General features: G+C 41.2%; 8 non-coding genes across 8 annotated transcripts; all 8 read left to right on the top strand.

Annotated features, from left to right (window-relative positions):
* Positions 1–2,299: 2,299 nt before the first annotated feature.
* On the top strand, positions 2,300–2,463 carry LOC134993144 (U1 spliceosomal RNA). Its single transcript, XR_010197031.1, has one exon. It is a non-coding gene; the product is annotated as a U1 spliceosomal RNA (small nuclear RNA).
* A 152-nt stretch (positions 2,464–2,615) lies between these two features.
* LOC134993146 (U1 spliceosomal RNA) lies at positions 2,616–2,778 on the top strand. The gene has a single exon (XR_010197033.1). It is a non-coding gene; the product is annotated as a U1 spliceosomal RNA (small nuclear RNA).
* A 674-nt stretch (positions 2,779–3,452) lies between these two features.
* Positions 3,453–3,616, top strand: LOC134993108 (U1 spliceosomal RNA). The gene has a single exon (XR_010196996.1). It is a non-coding gene; the product is annotated as a U1 spliceosomal RNA (small nuclear RNA).
* A 150-nt stretch (positions 3,617–3,766) lies between these two features.
* Positions 3,767–3,930, top strand: LOC134993127 (U1 spliceosomal RNA). The gene has a single exon (XR_010197014.1). It is a non-coding gene; the product is annotated as a U1 spliceosomal RNA (small nuclear RNA).
* Positions 3,931–16,088: 12,158 nt separating this feature from the next.
* Positions 16,089–16,252, top strand: LOC134993102 (U1 spliceosomal RNA). The gene has a single exon (XR_010196990.1). It is a non-coding gene; the product is annotated as a U1 spliceosomal RNA (small nuclear RNA).
* Positions 16,253–16,404: 152 nt separating this feature from the next.
* Positions 16,405–16,567, top strand: LOC134993149 (U1 spliceosomal RNA). Its single transcript, XR_010197036.1, has one exon. It is a non-coding gene; the product is annotated as a U1 spliceosomal RNA (small nuclear RNA).
* A 673-nt stretch (positions 16,568–17,240) lies between these two features.
* Positions 17,241–17,404, top strand: LOC134993106 (U1 spliceosomal RNA). The gene has a single exon (XR_010196994.1). It is a non-coding gene; the product is annotated as a U1 spliceosomal RNA (small nuclear RNA).
* A 151-nt stretch (positions 17,405–17,555) lies between these two features.
* LOC134993126 (U1 spliceosomal RNA) lies at positions 17,556–17,719 on the top strand. The gene has a single exon (XR_010197013.1). It is a non-coding gene; the product is annotated as a U1 spliceosomal RNA (small nuclear RNA).
* Positions 17,720–21,023: the final 3,304 nt, after the last annotated feature.

The following is a 21,023-nucleotide window of genomic DNA, read 5'->3' as shown; positions in this document are numbered from 1 at the left end:
TGACAGCCACTTGAGGCAGACACACATCAGGAGATGCAGCATATCGGAGGTCTTCGATGCCTTTCCAGCAAATGCACACCACCAGCTGCTGGTCTGGACACAAAACAATGCCCACAATTGAAGGCTCAAAATGCCCAACTACAGGATTAATGTAAGTAGTGAATTTAGGAATGAATTTAGAAGTAGGAAATTAAGTTAGTTCACAAGTACATTCAAATTCAGATCTAAAGACTAGGTAGGCCTCACGTCCTGGCAGCACCCAGCATTTAAAAATGCCTTGATTATAGGTAGGGAATTAAATGTAGATAAGAAGTAGACACAAAAGAAGACTCCACAGAGCAATTATCAGGTGTCTTTATCAATTTTTGCATTTAAAAAATCAAGCAATTAGGGAACACAATGTTGCGACAATGTAACCCTATTTGCAAAATAGTACTAAATAAGTTTGTCGATGTAAGACATTTGCAAAGGCGCAAACAAAACACGCTGGAAAATGCAACTGAATCTGTTTTTGGAGGTTAGAATAGATGCAGGATCAAGTAGCTCAATGGGTAGGGTGTTTGATTAGAATTTAACAGGTTTTAGGTTTGAATCCTGGGTATGATAGTTTGAGGTGTTATTTAATAAAGTATGTTTATATATTAGTCACACATGGCTTACTTGTACAAATGGCATGTCACCAGTTAGTGCTGACTGCTGATATGCCATTTACACAAACATGCCATGTGTGACTGTATATGCATTTAAGGAGGGCACCCCTGCAATACCACAAACCATTGAGTGTCAAGTATACTAGATATATCTTCATATCTCATGTGCTTTCTCTGAGACCAATCTTGTTATGCCCCTTCCCCACAAGGCATGCGCCTTTTGTCCATATTGCAAAAATGGGGGGGAGGGCATATAATTCTCTGTCACAGGGCACCAAAAAGTCTAGTTATGGCTCTGGTATGCATTATGTAATCTGGCAGACCATCTCTCCAACACTGGCTGGTTGGAATAGAAATCCGGTTATCTATGTGAGCAAATGACCATCAACGATTTACTCTCAAACACTAAAAAATGGACAAAAATGGTCCCCTAAACAAATTGGTTAAATTTTGGGTTTAACCAATTTGTGTAATGACCATTTTTGACCACTTTTCTAGTGTTTGGGAGCAAATGGTTAATTGACATTTGCTCCTATACATTACCAGATTTTCATTCCAACCATCCAGACTGGATAGATAGCCTGACAGATAATTGTGTAGTGTACGCCCAGGATAACTGTTAGTCATGCTTTATTTTATGGCGGCACATAAATGGGTGGACAGATCCAGGGCAAGCACTGCCCACTCATGCATAGTTGTCAACTGATGTGAAGTTCCAGGGGGCAATCTCAGTTATAAAGGGAAGTATCTGGAAATTGTCCCTAGTTAAAAAAAAAAAAAAAATTTGATCAACTCCATTTATTTAGTATGATATCCCAGGTGATAGGATGCCGGCAGTCAGAACAACATACTTTATTAAATAACACATCTCAAACTACCATACCCAGGATTCAAACCTATAACCTGTTGAATTCTAATCAAACACCCTACCTATTGAGCTATTTGATCCTGCATAAAAATTGTGAACATTATATGAAGCTATTGGTACTTTGCAAAAAAAAAGAATCAGCATTACAACGCAGCAGATCCATGCAGTTTGCAGCCACACACTACATGTATCTGCTCAGCCACAATGCTGATTATTTCTTCACAAAGTACAAGGTGAGCTCCAAACAGAATTCTCTAGCTTAGAATTATACCTTTCTTTGCCAAACCTAGAAGTCGGGTCCCCCACCCTGGGATCCCCCAGAGGGAGGCCTGCACCGTCATGCGGCAGGCTTGTCCGTTTTGGAAGCAGGCTGATGGGCAGCCCAGGATTGCTTCAGTCTGGGCTTGGCAGGTCTGGAAACATGAGCTTGCTTTGGGTATGCCTGACCTTGGGTACGCTTTACCTGGAGGATGAAAGGGCCAAGAAAAGTACTTTTAGCCTTCTGCGTGGTAGGAGTCATACTAGGTAGGCAAGCTGTTTTAGCAGTAGCCAGATCAGCTACAATCTTATTGAGGTCTTCTCCAAAAGGAGATTCAACTGAGGCAGCACAAGGGAACTCTCATCTGGGGACAACAACTGCAGGGAGAACACATATTTTCAGATGAACATGGTAGGGCAGAAGGCTGCCTAATACTGAAGCACCCCCAAACAACAAATCAAATGCAACTTACTTGACAGAGATGTGCCTGAGCAACGGCCCTCCCCAGCCCTATCCCAAATCATACTTATTTTGCATAGGAGATACCATGGTCATGAAGATTGTTCTCCCAGGGTTAGGTTCATTCATTGCATTCTGGGTATGCTGACCCCTGTGATTTCCCCAAATGTGGGAAACTCGACTGCATTATTTGTGGTAGTGGGGGACTGTATTTGTGCTTTCCTCTGGTCAGCTCTGGTAAAATTCAGATTTCTTTGTCTCAGATCTTCCTCTAGCCTTGTTCTTCTTTCGAGAGTTCCCTTGTGCTGCCTCAGTTGGATCTCCTTCACTTGACAGGGGGGTGCCCGAGCAGCGACCCTCCCCAGCTCTAGCCCAACTCCTACTTACCTGCCAGGTGAGATACTATGATCATGAAGTTGCTTCTCCCAGGGCAAGGCTCACCCATTGCACTCTGGGTGTGCTGCCCCTGCGATTTCCCCAAATGTGGGAAACTTGACTGCATAATTTGAGTTTTCCCTGGTCGGCTCTCATGTAATTCAGATCTCTTTGTCTCAGGTCTCTCTCCAGCCTAGTTTGCTGTCTGGTTCCACTTCTTTTTTCTTGAGCCCCTCCCTTCTATACCCTTATGCACTATCCTGACTTCTCCTCCCGTCTGCTTACTTTGTGCCTCCCAATGCACAATGCAAACTACGGGTAGTGCTGCAGGGCCCACACCCTTTTACTTGCTTTACAGAGCAGCTCTGGAGCTGTTACAGTGCCCAGCTGCTGCAAGAAATCAGCTTGAATGCTTCAGGGGCTGGGGAATGGCCAACATGAGCCCCACACCGAAGGAGGGTGGGGGTGCTTAATGCGAACTAGGGGTCATCCAAGCACCACAAAAGGCCTCCATGCCCTGCACGCTCCTTTTCTCTTTTCATATGCAGACAAGGGTTGAAGCCAACTTTGACCCACTGCTTGGATGACATCACCATATTCAAATCCATCTGCTGCAGGCCATCCCCCAGGAATGCTTGCACTAGTTGTTGCATTTGGTTTGTTGTTTGGGGGTGCTTCAGTATTAGGCAGCCTTCTGCCACCCCATGTTCATCTGAAAATATGTGTTCTCCCTGCAGTTGTTGTCCCCAGATGAGAGTTCCCTTGTGCTGCCTCAGTTGAATCTCCTTTACTTGACAGAGATGTGCCTGAGCAGCGGCCCTCCCCAGCCCTATCCCAAATCATACTTATTTTGCATAGGAGATACTATTGTCATGAAGATTGTTTTCCCAGGGTGAGGTTCATTCATTGCATTCTGGGTATGCTGACCCCTGTGATTTCCCCAAATGTGGGAAACTCGACTGCATTATTTGTGGTAGTGGTGGACTGTGTTTGTGCTTTCCTCTGGTCAGCTCTGGTAAAGTCAGATTTCTTTGTCTCAGATCTTCCTCTAGCCTTGTTCTTCTTTTGAGAGTTCCCTTGTGCTGCCTCAGTTGGATCTCCTTCACTTGAAAGGTAGTGCCCGAGCAGCGACCCTCCCCAGCTCTAGCCCAACTCCTACTAACCTGCCAGGTGAGATACTATGATCATGAAGGTGCTTCTCCCAGGGCAAGGCTCACCCATTGCACTCTGGGTGTGCTGCCCCTTGCGATTTCCCCAAATGTGGGAAACTTGACTGCATAATTTGTGTTTCCCCTGGACGGCTCTCGTATAATTCAGATCTCTTTGTCTCAGGTCTCTCTCCAGCCTAGTATGCTGTCTGTTTCCACTTCTCTTTTCTTGAGCCCCTCCCTTCTATAACCTTGTGCACTATCCTGACTTCTCCTCCCGTCTGCTTACTTTGTGCCTTCCAATGCACAATGCAAACTACAGGTAGTGCTGCAGGGCCCACACCCTTTTACTTGCCTTACAGAGCAGCTCTGGAGCTGTTACAGTACCCAGCTGCTGCAAGAAATCAGCTTGAATGCTTCAGGGGCTGGGGCATGGCCAACATGAGCCCCACACCGAAGGAGGGTGGGGGTGTTTAATGCAAACTAGGGGTCATCCAAGCGTCGCAAAAGGCCGCCATGCCCTGCATATCCCTTTTCTCTTTTCATAAGCAGACGAGGGTTGAAGCCAACTTTGACCCACTGCTTGGATGACATCACTTGCTGCCTTTCCAATGAAGCAAGTTTAATTTAGTAATAGGTGAAAAACCATCCCTACAAAGGTGTTAATCAGATACTTGGCTTTGTGGACACTTTTCAGAGAACAAATTAGTTAGCATAAAAATAAAGCCAGAAAATGAAGAGCTGTTTAATCACTCAATTGGATATTTCTGCAAGCGTATTTCTTTTTCTCTGCAACCCACTGCTAAGTTGTGCTTCCTAGCTGTTCTTTTATAAAATCACTTAATCAAATCTAACTCTGATTACATCAGAGAAGGCCAGGTACCCTACACCATAAGAGGGGGTTTGAAATTTTGACTTGTCTACTTAAAGATCACCAAAATCTGATGACAAGGTCAATAACATCCCTGGGTGGGATTGAACCACCAACCCTTTGGTTAATAACCAAACACACTAACCGATTGCACCACCGAGACACTTTGCAAAAGTACATACTGACAAAGGTTAATAAGCATTCATCTAGAACGTTTCCTAGAAAACTTTAAAAAGTCAATAATCTGGAGAGTTTTTGTAAGATGTTTCTTCCATCAACCAATGAAGAAACGCATTGGTACTTTCCCATGATGAGTGAGTGCTTCAGGATCTCTTGCACTTACATGTGCAGCAGAGTACTGCAATGGAAGCATGCTGGGCCCCTTAACCCAGAGGTAGGCAGATTGAAACTATCCTCTGCTATATGCATTTTTTTTTTGTTAATTAAAGTAATCCAAAACTGGGATTGATATTTTTGCTCTTTTATTTTTACTTAAAGTACAATAACTTTTACCATTTTAATTTGTTTTAATAGTATATTGACAGTATTGTTTTCTTTCAAAAATCCACTTAATTTTCTTTACCCTATTATTAAAATGGTAATTGACAAAAACAAACTACATTGTCACCAGAAGAGCAATACAAAATGTACAAGTGATATATTAAAATCATCTTTCCAGCTTGAATTTCAATGATGCATTGGGGCAACGATTTTGTGAGAAACATCTTCACCCTTAAATAAAGATTTTCTTAATTCCTTACCTGTGTGCTAATTAGATATCACCTTGTTTTCACATTAAACAGACTTCCACATGAGAAAGCAGCAAGGATGCAGTGGCGTTAATGTTTCCTGGTGTCAACCTGTATTATTTCAGTAGATATTCAAATGAGGATGCATCTTGCTGCCTTTCCAATGAAGCAAGTTTAATTTAGTAATAGGTGAAAAACCATCCCTACAAAGGTGTTAATCAGAAACTTGGCTTTGTGGACACTTTTCAGAGAACAAATTTGTTAGCATAAAAATAAAGCCAGAAAATGAAGAGCTGTTTAATCACTCAATTGGATTTTTTTGCCAGCATATTTCTTTTTCTCTGCAACCCACTGCTAAATTGTGCTTCCTAGCTGTTTTTATAAAATCACTGAATCAAATCTAACTCTGATTACATCAGAGAAGGCCAGGTACCCTACACCATAAGAGGGGGTTTGAAATTTTGACTTGTCTACTTAAAGATCACCAAAATCTGATGACAAGGTCAATAACATCCCTGGGTGGGATTGAACCACCAACCCTTTGGTTAATAACCAAACACACTAACCGATTGCACCACCGAGACACTTTGCGAAAGTACATACTGACAAAGGTTAATAAGCATTCATCTAGAACGTTTCCTAGAAAACTTTAAAAAGTCAATAATCTGGAGAGTTTTTGTAAGATGTTTCTTCCATCAACCAATGAAGAAACGCATTGGTACTTTCCCATGATGAGTGAGTGCTTCAGGATCTCTTGCACTTACATGTGCAGCAGAGTACTGCAATGGAAGCATGCTGGGCCCCTTAACCCAGAGGTAGGCAGATTGAAACTATCCTCTGCTATATGCATTTTTTTTTTGTTAATTAAAGTAATCCAAAACTGGGATTGATATTTTTGCTCTTTTATTTTTACTTAAAGTACAATAACTTTTACCATTTTAATTTGTTTTAATAGTATATTGACAGTATTGTTTTCTTTCAAAAATCCACTTAATTTTCTTTACCCTATTATTAAAATGGTAATTGACAAAAACAAACTACATTGTCACCAGAAGAGCAATACAAAATGTACAAGTGATATATTAAAATCATCTTTCCAGCTTGAATTTCAATGATGCATTGGGGCAACGATTTTGTGAGAAACATCTTCACCCTTAAATAAAGATTTTCTTAATTCCTTACCTGTGTGCTAATTAGATATCACCTTGTTTTCACATTAAACAGACTTCCACATGAGAAAGCAGCAAGGATGCAGTGGCGTTAATGTTTCCTGGTGTCAACCTGTATTATTTCAGTAGATATTGAAATGAGGATGCATCTTGCTGCCTTTCCAATGAAGCAAGTTTAATTTAGTAATAGGTGAAAAACCATCCCTACAAAGATGTTAATCAGATACTTGGCTTTGTGGACACTTTTCAGAGAACAAATTTGTTAGCATAAAAATAAAGCCAGAAAATGAAGAGCTGTTTAATCACTCAATTTGATTTTTTTGCCAGCATATTTCTTTTTCTCTGCAAACCACTGCTAAATTGTGCTTCCTAGCTGTTTTTATAAAATCACTGAATCAAATCTAACTCTGATTACATCAGAGAAGGCCAGGTACCCTACACCATAACAGGGGTTTTTGAAATTTTGACTTGTCTACTTAAAGATCACCAAAATCTGATAACAAGGTCAATTACATCCCTGGGTGGGATTGAACCACCAACCTTTTGGTTAATAGCTGTACACACTAACTGATTGCGCCACAGCGACACTTTGCAAAAGTACATACTGACAAAGGCTAATAAGCATTCATCTAGAACGTTTCCTAGAAAAACTTTAAATAGTCAATAATCTGGAGAGTTTTTGTAAGATGTTTCTTCCATCAACCAATGAAGAAACACATTGGTACTTTCCCATGATGAGTGAGTGCTTCAGGATCTCTTGCAATTACATGTGCAGCAGAGTACTGTAATGGAAGCATGCTGGGTCCATAGCCCAGAGGTAGGCAGATTGAAACTATCCTCTGCTATATGCGTTTTTTTTTTGTTAATTAAAGTAATCCAAAACTGGGATTGATATTTTTGCTCTTTTATTTTTACTTAAAGTACAATAACTTTTACCATTTTCATTTGTTTTAATAGTATATTGACAGTATTGTTTTCTTTCAAAAATCCACTTAATTTTCTTTACCCGATTATTAAAATGGTAATTGACAAAAACAAACTACATTGTCACCAGAAGAGCAATACAAAATGTACAAGTGATATATTAAAATCATCTTTCCAGCTTGAATTTCAATGATGCATTGGGGCAACGATTTTGTGAGAAACATCTTCACCTTTAAATAAATATTTTCTTAATTCCTTACCTGTGTGCTAATTAGATATCACCTTGTTTTCACATTAAACAGACTTCCACATGAGAAAGCACAAAGGATGCAGTGGCGTTAATGTTTCCTGGTGTCAACCTGTATTATTTCAGTAGATATTGAAATGAGGATGCATCTTGCTGCCTTTCCAATGAAGCAAGTTTAATTTAGTAATAGGTTAAAAACCATCCCTACAAATGTGTTAATCAGAAACTTGGCTTTGTGGACACTTTTCAGAGAACAAATTTGTTAGCATAAAAATAAAGCCAGAAAATGAAAAGCTGTTTAATCACTCAATTGGATTTTTTTGCCAGCATATTTCTTTTTCTCTGCAACCCACTGCTAAATTGTGCTTCCTAGCTGTTTTTATAAAATCACTGAATCAAATCTAACTCTGATTACATCAGAGAAGGCCAGGTACCCTACACCATAAGAGGGGGTTTGAAATTTTCACTTGTCTACATAAAGATCACCAAAATCTGATAACAAGGTCAATTACGTCCCTGGGTGGGATTGAACCACCAACCTTTTGGTTAATAGCCTTACACAGTAACTGATTGCGCCACAGCAACACTTTGTAAAAGTCCATACTGACAAAGGCTAATAAGCATTCATCTAGAACGATTCCTAGAAACATTTTAAAAAGTCAATAATGTGGAGAGTTTTTGTAAGATGTTTCTTCCATCAACCAATGAAGAAACACATTGGTACTTTCCCATGATGAGTGAGTGCTTCAGGATCTCTTGCACTTACATGTGCAGCAGAGTACTGTAATGGAAGCATGCTGGGTCCATAACCCAGAGGTAGGCAGATTGAAACTATCCTTTGCTATATGCATTTTTTTTTTGTTCATTAAAGTAATCCAAAACTGGGTTTGATATTTTAGCTTTTATTTTTACTTAAAGTACAATAACTTTTACCATTTTAATTTGTTTTAGTGCAAATGGCATATCAGCAGTCAGCACTAACTGGTGACATGCCATTTGTACAAGTAAGCCATGTGTGACTAATATATAAACATGCTTTATTAAATAACACCTCAAACTATCATACCCAGGATTCAAACCTATAACCTGTTGAATTCTAATCAAACACCCTACCCATGGAGCTACTTGATCCTGCATCTTTTCTAACCTCCAAAAACAGATTCAGTTGCATTTTCCAGCGTGTTTTGTTTGCGCCTTTGCAAATGTCTTACATCGACAAACTTATTTAGTACTATTTTGCAAATAGGGTTACATTGTCGCAACATTGTGCTCCCTAATTGCTTGATTTTTTAAATGCAACAATTGATAAAGACACCTGATAATTGCTCTGTGGAGTCTTATTTTGTGTTTTGTGTTTAGTCTTTAGATCTGAATTTGAATGTACTTGTGAACTAACTTAATTTCCTACTTCTAAATTCATTCCTAAATTCACTACTTACATGAATCCTGTAGTTGGGCATTTTGGGACTTCGATTGTGGGCATTGTTTTGTGTCCAGACCAGCAGCAGGTGGTGTGCATTTGCTGGAAAGGCATCGAAGACCTCCGATATGCTGCATCTCCTGATGTGTGTCTCCCTCAAGTGGCTGTCAGCAAATGCCTGCTAGACACCCCATTCCAAGCTGATTGTGACATCAAGGAACATGCATCATAGAACAGGCATGCTAAAACATGGGTCTTCAACCTGCGACCCTCCAGCTGCTGTGGAACTACACATCCCAGCATGCCCTGCCTCAGTTTTAGCATACCTTAATAGCAAAACTGTGGCAGGGCATGCTGGGATGTGTAGTTTCACAGCAGCTGGAGGGCCACAGGATGAAGACCCATGTGCTAGAGCCAAGCCGCAGGTACATTGAATGCTAGCAAGCTGAATATTTAAAGCCTTTTTGTTCCGCAGCATTCCAATGCGGAAGATTCCATGGAACCAGAGATCCTTCCATTGAGAAGGACATGCTGCCTGGATGACTACACTGTGCAAATTAAATCACGGAGCCAGTTGGCTTGTGGGTGGCTCTGGTGACTGGGTGGTTGGGTGGGTGGTGTGTCGGAAGTGGAGCGCATGCAAATGATTGTGTATCATCCAGCTAGTGAGAGAGAAAACTCATGCAGGAGTGTGCCTGCTTGTCAGTGGGTTATGCACCTTGCCAGACGTTAAATCTACTTAGAGCAGCTGGAGGGGACAAGAGCAGGTTTGCAAAATATAGATAGAAGAGCATATATGCTGGCGCATTCTCCATGATTGTGTCAGCTTATGTTTTGGTGCACTGCACTTTCCTCCACTAAGTTTTAGCCATTTTTGTTAAGCTCAAGTGTAGTTGCTTCTCAGCCTTTTGGCTGTGATCTTGTATCGTGGTTGAAGGGTCTGCTGGAGGGAGGGATTGTTTTCTTCATTGGCGAAAGACCAAAGATATTCCAGGATGGAAGGCTTGGGAACACTATCTGTTTTTCAGTTGTGGAAGAGCACAGAGGTCGGATTGGACTACATTCTATAGTAAAGGATATCTTTCTATTTATTGACCCTCCCCTTATATGTGTCTGTGTTACAATAAAGCTTCGGTTTTGTGAATCCCTCACCCTCTTACACTCCACACCCATAGCCTTATTAACTGTTGTATTATTGTATACTTTAAATGTATAGTGCAGTTCATGATTTATAGTGTAGACTGGCCTGTGCTGTAGTTCTTGAACTGTACTATACCGTCAGCATTTGTATTGTGTTTTGGCTGTGCTGCAACACTGTATTTATGTGTGCAATGTTTATGTATGTTTTTTTTTTATGTCAATAAAGACTGCTTTTTCAAGCCAATATCTGAAAACAATCAATGTTTATCTTTGATGGCAATAAAAGTGGTATGATATTTGATGCTTTTGAAATCCAATATCTGATATGTCCCCTATCTGGGAACCATATATTAAATGGCTTTTCAGAAAAGGGAGATGGGAGAAGAGCTTTCATTACTTGTAGGACCGATGCACATAAAGAAGCAAAAAAACATACATAAACATTACACACATAAGTACCGCGTTGCGGCACAGCCAAAACACAATAGAAATGCTGATGGTATAGTACAGTTCAAGAACTACAGCACAGGCCAGCCTACACTATAAATCATGAACTGCACTATACATTTAAACTGTACAATAATACAACAGTTAATAAGGCTATGGGTGTGGAGTGTAAGAGGGTGAGGGAATCACAAGCCCGAAGCTTTATTGAAAGACTGACACATATAAGGGGAGGTTTAATAAATAGAAAGACATCCTTTACTATAGAATGTAGTCCAATCCGACCTCTGTGCTCTTCCACAACTGAAAAACAGATAGTGTTCCCAAGCCTTCCATCCTGGAATATCTTTGGTCTTTCGCCAATGAAGAAAGCAATCCCTCCCTCCAGCAGACCCTTCAACCACAATACAAGATCACAGCCAAAAGGCCGAGAAGCAACTACACTTGAGCTTAACAAAAATGGCTAAAACTTAGTGGAGGAAAGTGCAGTGCACCAAAACATAAGCTGACACAATCATGGAGAATGCGCCAGCATATATGCTCTTCTATCTATATTTTGCAAACATGCTCTTGTCCCCTCCAGCTGCTCTATGTAGATTTAACGTCTGGCAAGGTGCATAACCCACTGACAAGCAGGCACACTCCTGCATGAGTTTTCACTCTCACTAGCTGGATGATACACAATCATTTGCATGTGCTCCACCTCCGACACACCACCCACCCAACCACCCAGTCACCAGAGCCACCCACAAACCAACTGGCTCCGTGATTTAATTTGCACAGTGTAGTCATCCAGGCAGCATGTCCTTCTCAATGGAAGGATCTCTGGTTCCATGGAATCTTCCGCATTGGAATGCTGCGGAACAAAAAGGATTTAAATATTCAGCTTGCTAGCATTCAATGTACCTGCGGCTTGGCTCTAGCACATGGGTCTTCATCCTGTGGCCCTCCAGCTGCTGTGAAACTACACATCCCAGCACGCCCTGCCACAGTTTTGCTATAAGGTATGCTAAAACTGAGGCAGGGCATGCTGGGATGTGTAGTTCCACAGCAGCTGGAGGGTCGCAGGTTGAAGACCCATGTTTTAGCATGCCTGTTCTATGATGCATGTTCCGTGATGTCACAATCAGCTTGGAATGGGGTGTCTAGCAGGCATTTGCTGACAGCCACTTGAGGGAGACACACATCAGGAGATGCAGCATATCGGAGGTCTTTGATGCCTTTCCAGCAAATGCACACCACCTGCTGCTGGTCTGGACACAAAACAATGCCCACAATCGAAGTCCCAAAATGCCCAACTACAGGATTCATGTAAGTAGTGAATTTAGGAATGAATTTAGAAGTAGGAAATTAAGTTAGTTCACAAGTACATTCAAATTCAGATCTAAAGTCTAGGTAGGCCTCACGTCCTGGCAGCCGCCAGCATTTAAAAATGCCTTGATTAGAGGTACGGAATTAAATGTAGATAAGAAGTAGACACAAAATAAGACTCCGCAGAGCAGTTATCAGGTGTTTTTATCAATTGTTGCATTTAAAAAATCAAGCAATTAGGGAACACAATGTTGCAACAATGTAACCCTATTTGCAAAATAGTACTAAATAAGTTTGTCGATGTAAGACATTTGCAAAGGCGCATCCAAAACACGCTGGAAAATGCAACTGAATCTGTTTTTGGAGGCTAGAATAGGAAATGTGCATCGGTCCTACAAGTACTGAAAGCTCTTCTCCCATCTCCCTTTTCTGAAAAGCCATTTAATATATGGTTCCCAGATAGGGGACATATCAGATATTGCCTTTCAAAAGCAGCAAATATCATACCACTTCTATTGCCATCAAAGATAAACATTGATTGTTTTCAGATATTGGATTGAAAAAGCAGTCTTTATTGACATAAAGAAGCAAAAAAACATACATAAACATTACACACATAAGTACTGTGTTGCAGCACAGCCAAAACACAATACAAATGCTGTCGGTATAGTACAGTTCAAGAACTACAGTACAGGTCAGCCTACACTATAAATCATGAACTGCACTATACATTTAAACAATACAATAGTTAATAAGGCTATGGGTGTGGAGTGTAAGAGGGTGACGGAATCACAAGCCCAAAGCTTTATTGAAAGACAGACACATATAAAGGGAGGATTAATAAATACAAAGATACCCTTTACTATAGAATGTAGTCCAATCCGGTCTTTCAACTCTTCCACAACTGAAAAACGGATAGTGTTCCCAAGCCTTCCATCCTGGAATATCTTCAGTCTCTCGCCAATGAAGAAAACAATCCCTCCAGCAGACTCTTCAACCACAATACAATATCACAGCCAAAAGAGCGAGAAGCAACTACACTTGCGTTTAAACAAAATGGCTAAAACTTAGTGGAGGAAAGTGCAGTGCACCAAAACATAAGCTGACACAATCATGGAGAATGCGCCAGCATATATGCTCTTCTGTGTATATTTTCCAAACCTGCTCTTGTCCCCTCCAGTTGCTCCATGTAGATTTGACGTCTGGCAAGGTGCATAACTCACTGACAAGCAGGCACACTCCTGCATGAGTTTTCTCTCTCACTAGCTGGATGATACACATTCATTTGCATGTGCTCCACCTCCGACACACCGCCCACCCAACCACCCAGTCACCAGAGCCACCCACAAGCCAACTGGCTCCGTGATTTAATTTGCACAGTACAGTCATCCAGGCAGCATGTCCTTCTCAATGGAATAATCTCTGGTTCCATGGAATCTTCCGCATTGGAATGCTGCGGAACAAAAAGGATTTAAACATTCAGCTTGCTAGCATTCAATGTACCTGCGGTTTGGTTCTAGCACATGGGTCTTCATCCTGTGGCCCTCCAGCTGCTGTGAAACTACACATCCCAGCATGCCCTGCCACAGTTTTGCTATTAAGGTATGCTAAAACTGAGGCAGGGCATGCTGGGATATGTAGTTCCACAGCAGCTGGAGGGTCGCAGGTTGAAGACCCATGTTCTAGCATGCCTGTTCTATGATGCATGTTCCGTGATGTCACAATCAGCTTGGAATGGGGTGTCTAGCATGCATTTGCTGACAGCCACTTGAGGCAGACACACATCAGGAGATGCAGCATATCGGAGGTCTTCGATGCCTTTCCAGCAAATGCACACCACCAGCTGCTGGTCTGGACACAAAACAATGCCCACAATTGAAGGCTCAAAATGCCCAACTACAGGATTAATGTAAGTAGTGAATTTAGGAATGAGTTTAGAAGTAGGAAATTAAGTTAGTTCACAAGTACATTCAAATTCAGATCTAAAGACTAGGTAGGCCTCACGTCCTGGCAGCACCCAGCATTTAAAAATGCCTTGATTATAGGTAGGGAATTAAATGTAGATAAGAAGTAGACACAAAAGAAGACTCCACAGAGCAATTATCAGGTGTCTTTATCAATTTTTGCATTTAAAAAATCAAGCAATTAGGGAACACAATGTTGCGACAATGTAACCCTATTTGCAAAATAGTACTAAATAAGTTTGTCGATGTAAGACATTTGCAAAGGCGCAAACAAAACACGCTGGAAAATGCAACTGAATCTGTTTTTGGAGGTTAGAATAGATGCAGGATCAAGTAGCTCAATGGGTAGGGTGTTTGATTAGAATTTAACAGGTTATAGGTTTGAATCCTGGGTATGATAGTTTGAGGTGTTATTTAATAAAGTATGTTTATATATTAGTCACACATGGCTTACTTGTACAAATGGCATGTCACCAGTTAGTGCTGACTGCTGATATGCCATTTACACAAACATGCCATGTGTGACTGTATATGCATTTAAGGAGGGCACCCCTGCAATACCACAAACCATTGAGTGTCAAGTATACTAGATATATCTTCATATCTCATGTGCTTTCTCTGAGACCAATCTTGTTATGCCCCTTCCCCACAAGGCATGCGCCTTTTGTCCATATTGCAAAAATGGGGGGGAGGGCATATAATTCTCTGTCACAGGGCACCAAAAAGTCTAGTTATGGCTCTGGTATGCATTATGTAATCTGGCAGACCATCTCTCCAACACTGGCTGGTTGGAATAGAAATCCGGTTATCTATGTGAGCAAATGACCATCAACGATTTACTCTCAAACACTAAAAAATGGACAAAAATGGTCCCCTAAACAAATTGGTTAAATTTTGGGTTTAACCAATTTGTGTAATGACCATTTTTGACCACTTTTCTAGTGTTTGGGAGCAAATGGTTAATTGACATTTGCTCCTATACATTACCAGATTTTCATTCCATCCATCCAGACTGGATAGATAGCCTGACAGATAATTGTGTAGTGTACGCCCAGGATAACTGTTAGTCATGCTTTATTTTATGGCGGCACATAAATGGGTGGACAGATCCAGGGCAAGCACTGCCCACTCATGCATAGTTGTCAACTGATGTGAAGTTCCAGGGGGCAATCTCAGTTATAAAGAGAAGTATCTGGAAATTGTCCCTAGTTAAAAAAAAATAAATTTGATCAACTCCATTTATTTAGTATGATATCCCAGGTGATAGGATGCCGGCAGTCAGAACAACATACTTTATTAAATAACACATCTCAAACTACCATACCCAGGATTCAAACCTATAACCTGTTGAATTCTAATCAAACACCCTACCTATTGAGCTATTTGATCCTGCATAAAAATTGTGAACATTATATGAAGCTATTGGTACTTTGCAAAAAAAAAGAATCAGCATTACAACGCAGCAGATCCATGCAGTTTGCAGCCACACACTACATGTATCTGCTCAGCCACAATGCTGATTATTTCTTCACAAAGTACAAGGTGAGCTCCAAACAGAATTCTCTAGCTTAGAATTATACCTTTCTTTGCCAAACCTAGAAGTCGGGCCCCCCACCCTGGGATCCCCCAGAGGGAGGCCTGCACCGTCATGCGGCAGGCTTGTCCGTTTTGGAAGCAGGCTGATGGGCAGCCCAGGATTGCTTCAGTCTGGGCTTGGCAGGTCTGGAAACATGAGCTTGCTTTGGGTATGCCTGACCTTGGGTACGCTTTACCTGGAGGATGAAAGGGCCAAGAAAAGTACTTTTAGCCTTCTGCGTGGTAGGAGTCATACTAGGTAGGCAAGCTGTTTTAGCAGTAGCCAGATCAGCTACAATCTTATTGAGGTCTTCTCCAAAAGGAGATTCAACTGAGGCAGCACAAGGGAACTCTCATCTGGGGACAACAACTGCAGGGAGAACACATATTTTCAGATGAACATGGTAGGGCAGAAGGCTGCCTAATACTGAAGCACCCCCAAACAACAAATCAAATGCAACTTACTTGACAGAGATGTGCCTGAGCAACGGCCCTCCCCAGCCCTATCCCAAATCATACTTATTTTGCATAGGAGATACCATGGTCATGAAGATTGTTCTCCCAGGGTTAGGTTCATTCATTGCATTCTGGGTATGCTGACCCCTGTGATTTCCCCAAATGTGGGAAACTCGACTGCATTATTTGTGGTAGTGGGGGACTGTGTTTGTGCTTTCCTCTGGTCAGCTCTGGTAAAAGTCAGATTTCTTTGTCTCAGATCTTCCTCTAGCCTTTGTCTTCTTTCGAGAGTTCCCTTGTGCTGCCTCAGTTGGATCTCCTTCACTTGACAGGGGGGTGCCCGAGCAGCGACCCTCCCCAGCTCTAGCCCAACTCCTACTTGCCTGCCAGGTGAGATACTATGATCATGAAGTTGCTTCTCCCAGGGCAAGGCTCACCCATTGCACTCTGGGTGTGCTGCCCCTGCGATTTCCCCAAATGTGGGAAACTTGACTGCATAATTTGAGTTTTCCCTGGTCGGCTCTCATGTAATTCAGATCTCTTTGTCTCAGGTCTCTCTCCAGCCTAGTTTGCTGTCTGGTTCCACTTCTTTTTTCTTGAGCCCCTCCCTTCTATACCCTTGTGCACTATCCTGACTTCTCCTCCCGTCTGCTTACTTTGTGCCTCCCAATGCACAATGCAAACTACGGGTAGTGCTGCAGGGCCCACACCCTTTTACTTGCTTTACAGAGCAGCTCTGGAGCTGTTACAGTGCCAGCTGCTGCAAGAAATCAGCTTGAATGCTTCAGGGGCTGCGGAATGGCCAACATGAGCCCCACACCGAAGGAGGGTGGGGGTGCTTAATGTGAACTAGGGGTCATCCAAGCACCACAAAAGGCCTCCATGCCCTGCACGCTCCTTTTCTCTTTTCATATGCAGACGAGGGTTGAAGCCAACTTTGACCCACTGCTTGGATGACATCACCATATTCAAATCCATCTGCTGCAGGCCATCCCCCAGGAATGCTTGCACTAGTTGTTGCATTTGGTTTGTTGTTTGGGGGTGCTTCAGTATTAGGCAGCCTTCTGCCACCCCATGTTCATCTGAAAATATGTGTTCTCCCTGCAGTTGTTGTCCCCAGATGAGAGTTCCCTTGTGCTGCCTCAGTTGAATCTCCTTTACTTGACAGAGATGTGCCTGAGCAACGGCCCTCCCCAGCCCTATCCCAAATCATACTTATTTTGCATAGGAGATACTATTGTCATGAAGATTGTTCTCCCAGGGTGAGGTTCATTCATTGCATTCTGGGTATGCTGACCCCTGTGATTTCCCCAAATGTGGGAAACTCGACTGCATTATTTGTGGTAGTGGTGGACTGTGTTTGTGCTTTCCTCTAGTCAGCTCTGGTAAAAGTCAGATTTCTTTGTCTCAGATCTTCCTCTAGCCTTGTTCTTCTTTTGAGAGTTCCCTTGTGCTGCCTCAGTTGGATCTCCTTCACTTGAAAGGTAGTGCCCGAGCAGCGACCCTCCCCAGCTCTAGCCCAACTCCTACTAACCTGCCAGGTGAGATACTATGATCATGAAGGTGCTTCTCCCAGGGCAAGGCTCACCCATTGCACTCTGGGTGTGCTGCCCCTTGCGATTTCCCCAAATGTGGGAAACTTGACTGCATAATTTGTGTTTCCCCTGGACGGCTCTCGTATAATTCAGATCTCTTTGTCTCAGGTCTCTCTCCAGCCTAGTATGCTGTCTGTTTCCACTTCTCTTTTCTTGAGCCCATCCCTTCTATAACCTTGTGCACTATCCTGACTTCTCCTCCCGTCTGCTTACTTTGTGCCTTCCAATGCACAATGCAAACTACAGGTAGTGCTGCAGGGCCCACACCCTTTTACTTGCCTTACAGAGCAGCTCTGGAGCTGTTACAGTACCCAGCTGCTGCAAGAAATCAGCTTGAATGCTTTAGGGGCTGGGGCATGGCCAACATGAGCCCCACACCGAAGGAGGGTGGGGGTGTTTAATGCGAACTAGGGGTCATCCAAGCGTCGCAAAAGGCCGCCATGCCCTGCATATCCCTTTTCTCTTTTCATAAGCAGACGAGGGATGAAGCCAACTTTGACCCACTGCTTGGATGACATCACTTGCTGCCTTTCCAATGAAGCAAGTTTAATTTAGTAATAGGTGAAAAACCATCCCTACAAAGGTGTTAATCAGATACTTGGCTTTGTGGACACTTTTCAGAGAACAAATTTGTTAGCATAAAAATAAAGCCAGAAAATGAAGAGCTGTTTAATCACTCAATTGGATTTTTCTGCAAGCGTATTTCTTTTTCTCTGCAACCCACTGCTAAGTTGTGCTTCCTAGCTGTTCTTTTATAAAATCACTTAATCAAATCTAACTCTGATTACATCAGAGAAGGCCAGGTACCCTACACCATAAGAGGGGGTTTGAAATTTTGACTTGTCTACTTAAAGATCACCAAAATCTGATAACAAGGTAAATTACGTCCCTGGGTAGGATTGAACCACCAACCTTTTGGTTAATAACCGAACACGCTAACTGATTGCGCCACAGAGACACATTGCAAAAGTATATACTGACAAAGGCTAATAAGCATTCATCTAGAACGTTTCCTAGAAAAACTTTAAAAAGTCAATAATCTGGAGAGTTTTTGTAAGATGTTTCTTCCATCAACCAATGAAGAAACACATTGGTACTTTCCCATGATGAGTGAGTGCTTCAGGATCTCTTGCACTTACATGTGCAGCAGAGTACTGCAATGGAAGCATGCTGGGCCCATAACCCAGAGGTAGGCAGATTGAAACTATCCTCTGCTATATGCATTTTTTTTTGTTAATTAAAGTAATCCAAAACTGGGATTGATATTTTTGCTCTTTTATTTTTACTTAAAGTACAATAACTTTTATTATTTTAATTTGTTTTAATAGTATATTGACAGTATTGTTTTCTTTCAAAAATCCACTTAATTTTCTTTACCCTATTATTCAAATGGTAATTGACAAAAACAAACTACATTGTCACCAGAAGAGCAATACAAAATGTACAAGTGATATATTAAAATCATCTTTCCAGCTTGAATTTCAATGATGCATTGGGGCAACGATTTTGTGAGAAACATCTTCACCCTTAAATAAAGATTTTCTTAATTCCTTACCTGTGTGCTAATTAGATATCACCTTGTTTTCACATTAAACAGACTTCCACATGAGAAAGCAGCAAGGATGCAGTGGCGTTAATGTTTCCTGGTGTCAACCTGTATTATTTCAGTAGATATTGAAATGAGGATGCATATTGCTGCCTTTCCAATGAAGCATGTTTAATTTAGTAATAGGTGAAAAACCATCCCTACAAAGGTGTTAATCAGATACTTGGCTTTGTGGACTCTTTTCAGAGAACAAATTTGTTAGCATAAAAATAAAGCCAGAAAATGAAGAGCTGTTTAATCACTCAATTGGATTTTTCTGCCAGCATATTTCTTTTTCTCTGCAACCCACTGCTAAATTGTGCTTCCTAGCTGTTTTTTTTCATAAAATCACTTAATCAAATCTAACTGATTACATCAGAGTAGGCCAGGTACCCTACACCATAAGAGAGGGTTTGAAATTTTGACTTGTCTACTTAAATATCACCAAAATCTGATCACAAGGTCAATTACGTCCCTGGGTGGGATTGAACCACCAACTTTTTGGTTAATAGCCGTACACACTAACTGATTGCGCTACAGCGACACTTTGTGAAAGTACATACTGACAAAGGCTAATAAGCATTCATCTAGAACGTTTCCTAGAAAAACTTTAAATAGTCAATAATCTGGAGAGTTTTTGTAAGATGTTTCTTCCATCAACCAATGAAGAAACACATTGGTACTTTCCCATGATGAGTGAGTGCTTCAGGATCTCTTGCACTTACATGTGCAGCAGAGTACTGTAATGGAAGCATGCTGGGTCCATAACCCAGAGGTAGGCAGATTGAAATTATCCTCTGCTATATGCATTTTTTTTGTTAATTAAAGTAATCCAAAACTGGGATTGATATTTTTGCTCTTTTTATTTTACTTAAAGTACAATAACTTTTATTATTTTAATTTGTTTTAATAGTATATAGACAGTATTGTTTTCTTTCAAAAATCCACTTAATTTTCTTTACCCGATTATTAAAATGGTAATTGACAAAAACAAACTACATTGTCACCAGAAGAGCAATACAAAATGTACAAGTGATATATTAAAATCATCTTTCCAGCTTGAATTTCAATGATGCATTGGGGCAACGATTTTGTGAGAAACATCTTACCCTTAAATAAAGATTTTCTTAATTCCTTACCTGTGTGCTAATTAGATATCACCTTGTTTTCACATTAAACAGACTTCCACATGAGAAAGCAGCAAGGATGCAGTGGCGTTAATGTTTCCTGGTGTCAACCTGTATTATTTCAGTAGATATTGAAATGAGGATGCATCTTGCTGCCTTTCCAATGAAGCAAGTTTAATTTAGTAATAGGTGAAAAACCATCCCTACAAAGATGTTAATCCGATACTTGGCTTTGTGGACACTTTTCAGAGAACAAATTAGTTAGCATAAAAATAAAGCCAGAAAATGAAGAGCTGTTTAATCACTCAATTGGATTTTTCTGCCAGCATATTTCATTTTCTCTGCAAACCACTGCTAAATTGTGCTTCCTAGCTGTTTTTTGATAAAATCACTTAATCAAATCTAACTCTGATTACATCAGAGTAGGCCAGGTACCCTACACCATAAGAGGGGGTTTGAAATTTTGACTTGTCTACTTAAAGATCACCAAAATCTGATGACAAGGTCAATAACATCCCTGGGTGGGATTGAACCACCAACCCTTTGGTTAATAACCAAACACACTAACCGATTACACCACAGAGACACTTTGCAAAAGTACATACTGACAAAGGCTAATAAGCATTCATCTAGAACGTTTCCTAGAAAACTTTAAAAAGTCAATAATCTGGAGAGTTTTTGTAAGAT

Source organism: Pseudophryne corroboree, unplaced genomic scaffold (genome assembly GCF_028390025.1).
Source record: "Pseudophryne corroboree isolate aPseCor3 unplaced genomic scaffold, aPseCor3.hap2 scaffold_1245, whole genome shotgun sequence".
In the NCBI taxonomy this organism is placed as follows: domain Eukaryota; kingdom Metazoa; phylum Chordata; class Amphibia; order Anura; family Myobatrachidae; genus Pseudophryne; species Pseudophryne corroboree.
Note: the sequence above shows the minus strand (reverse complement) of the source record. Positions and strands in the feature narration are given on the sequence as shown.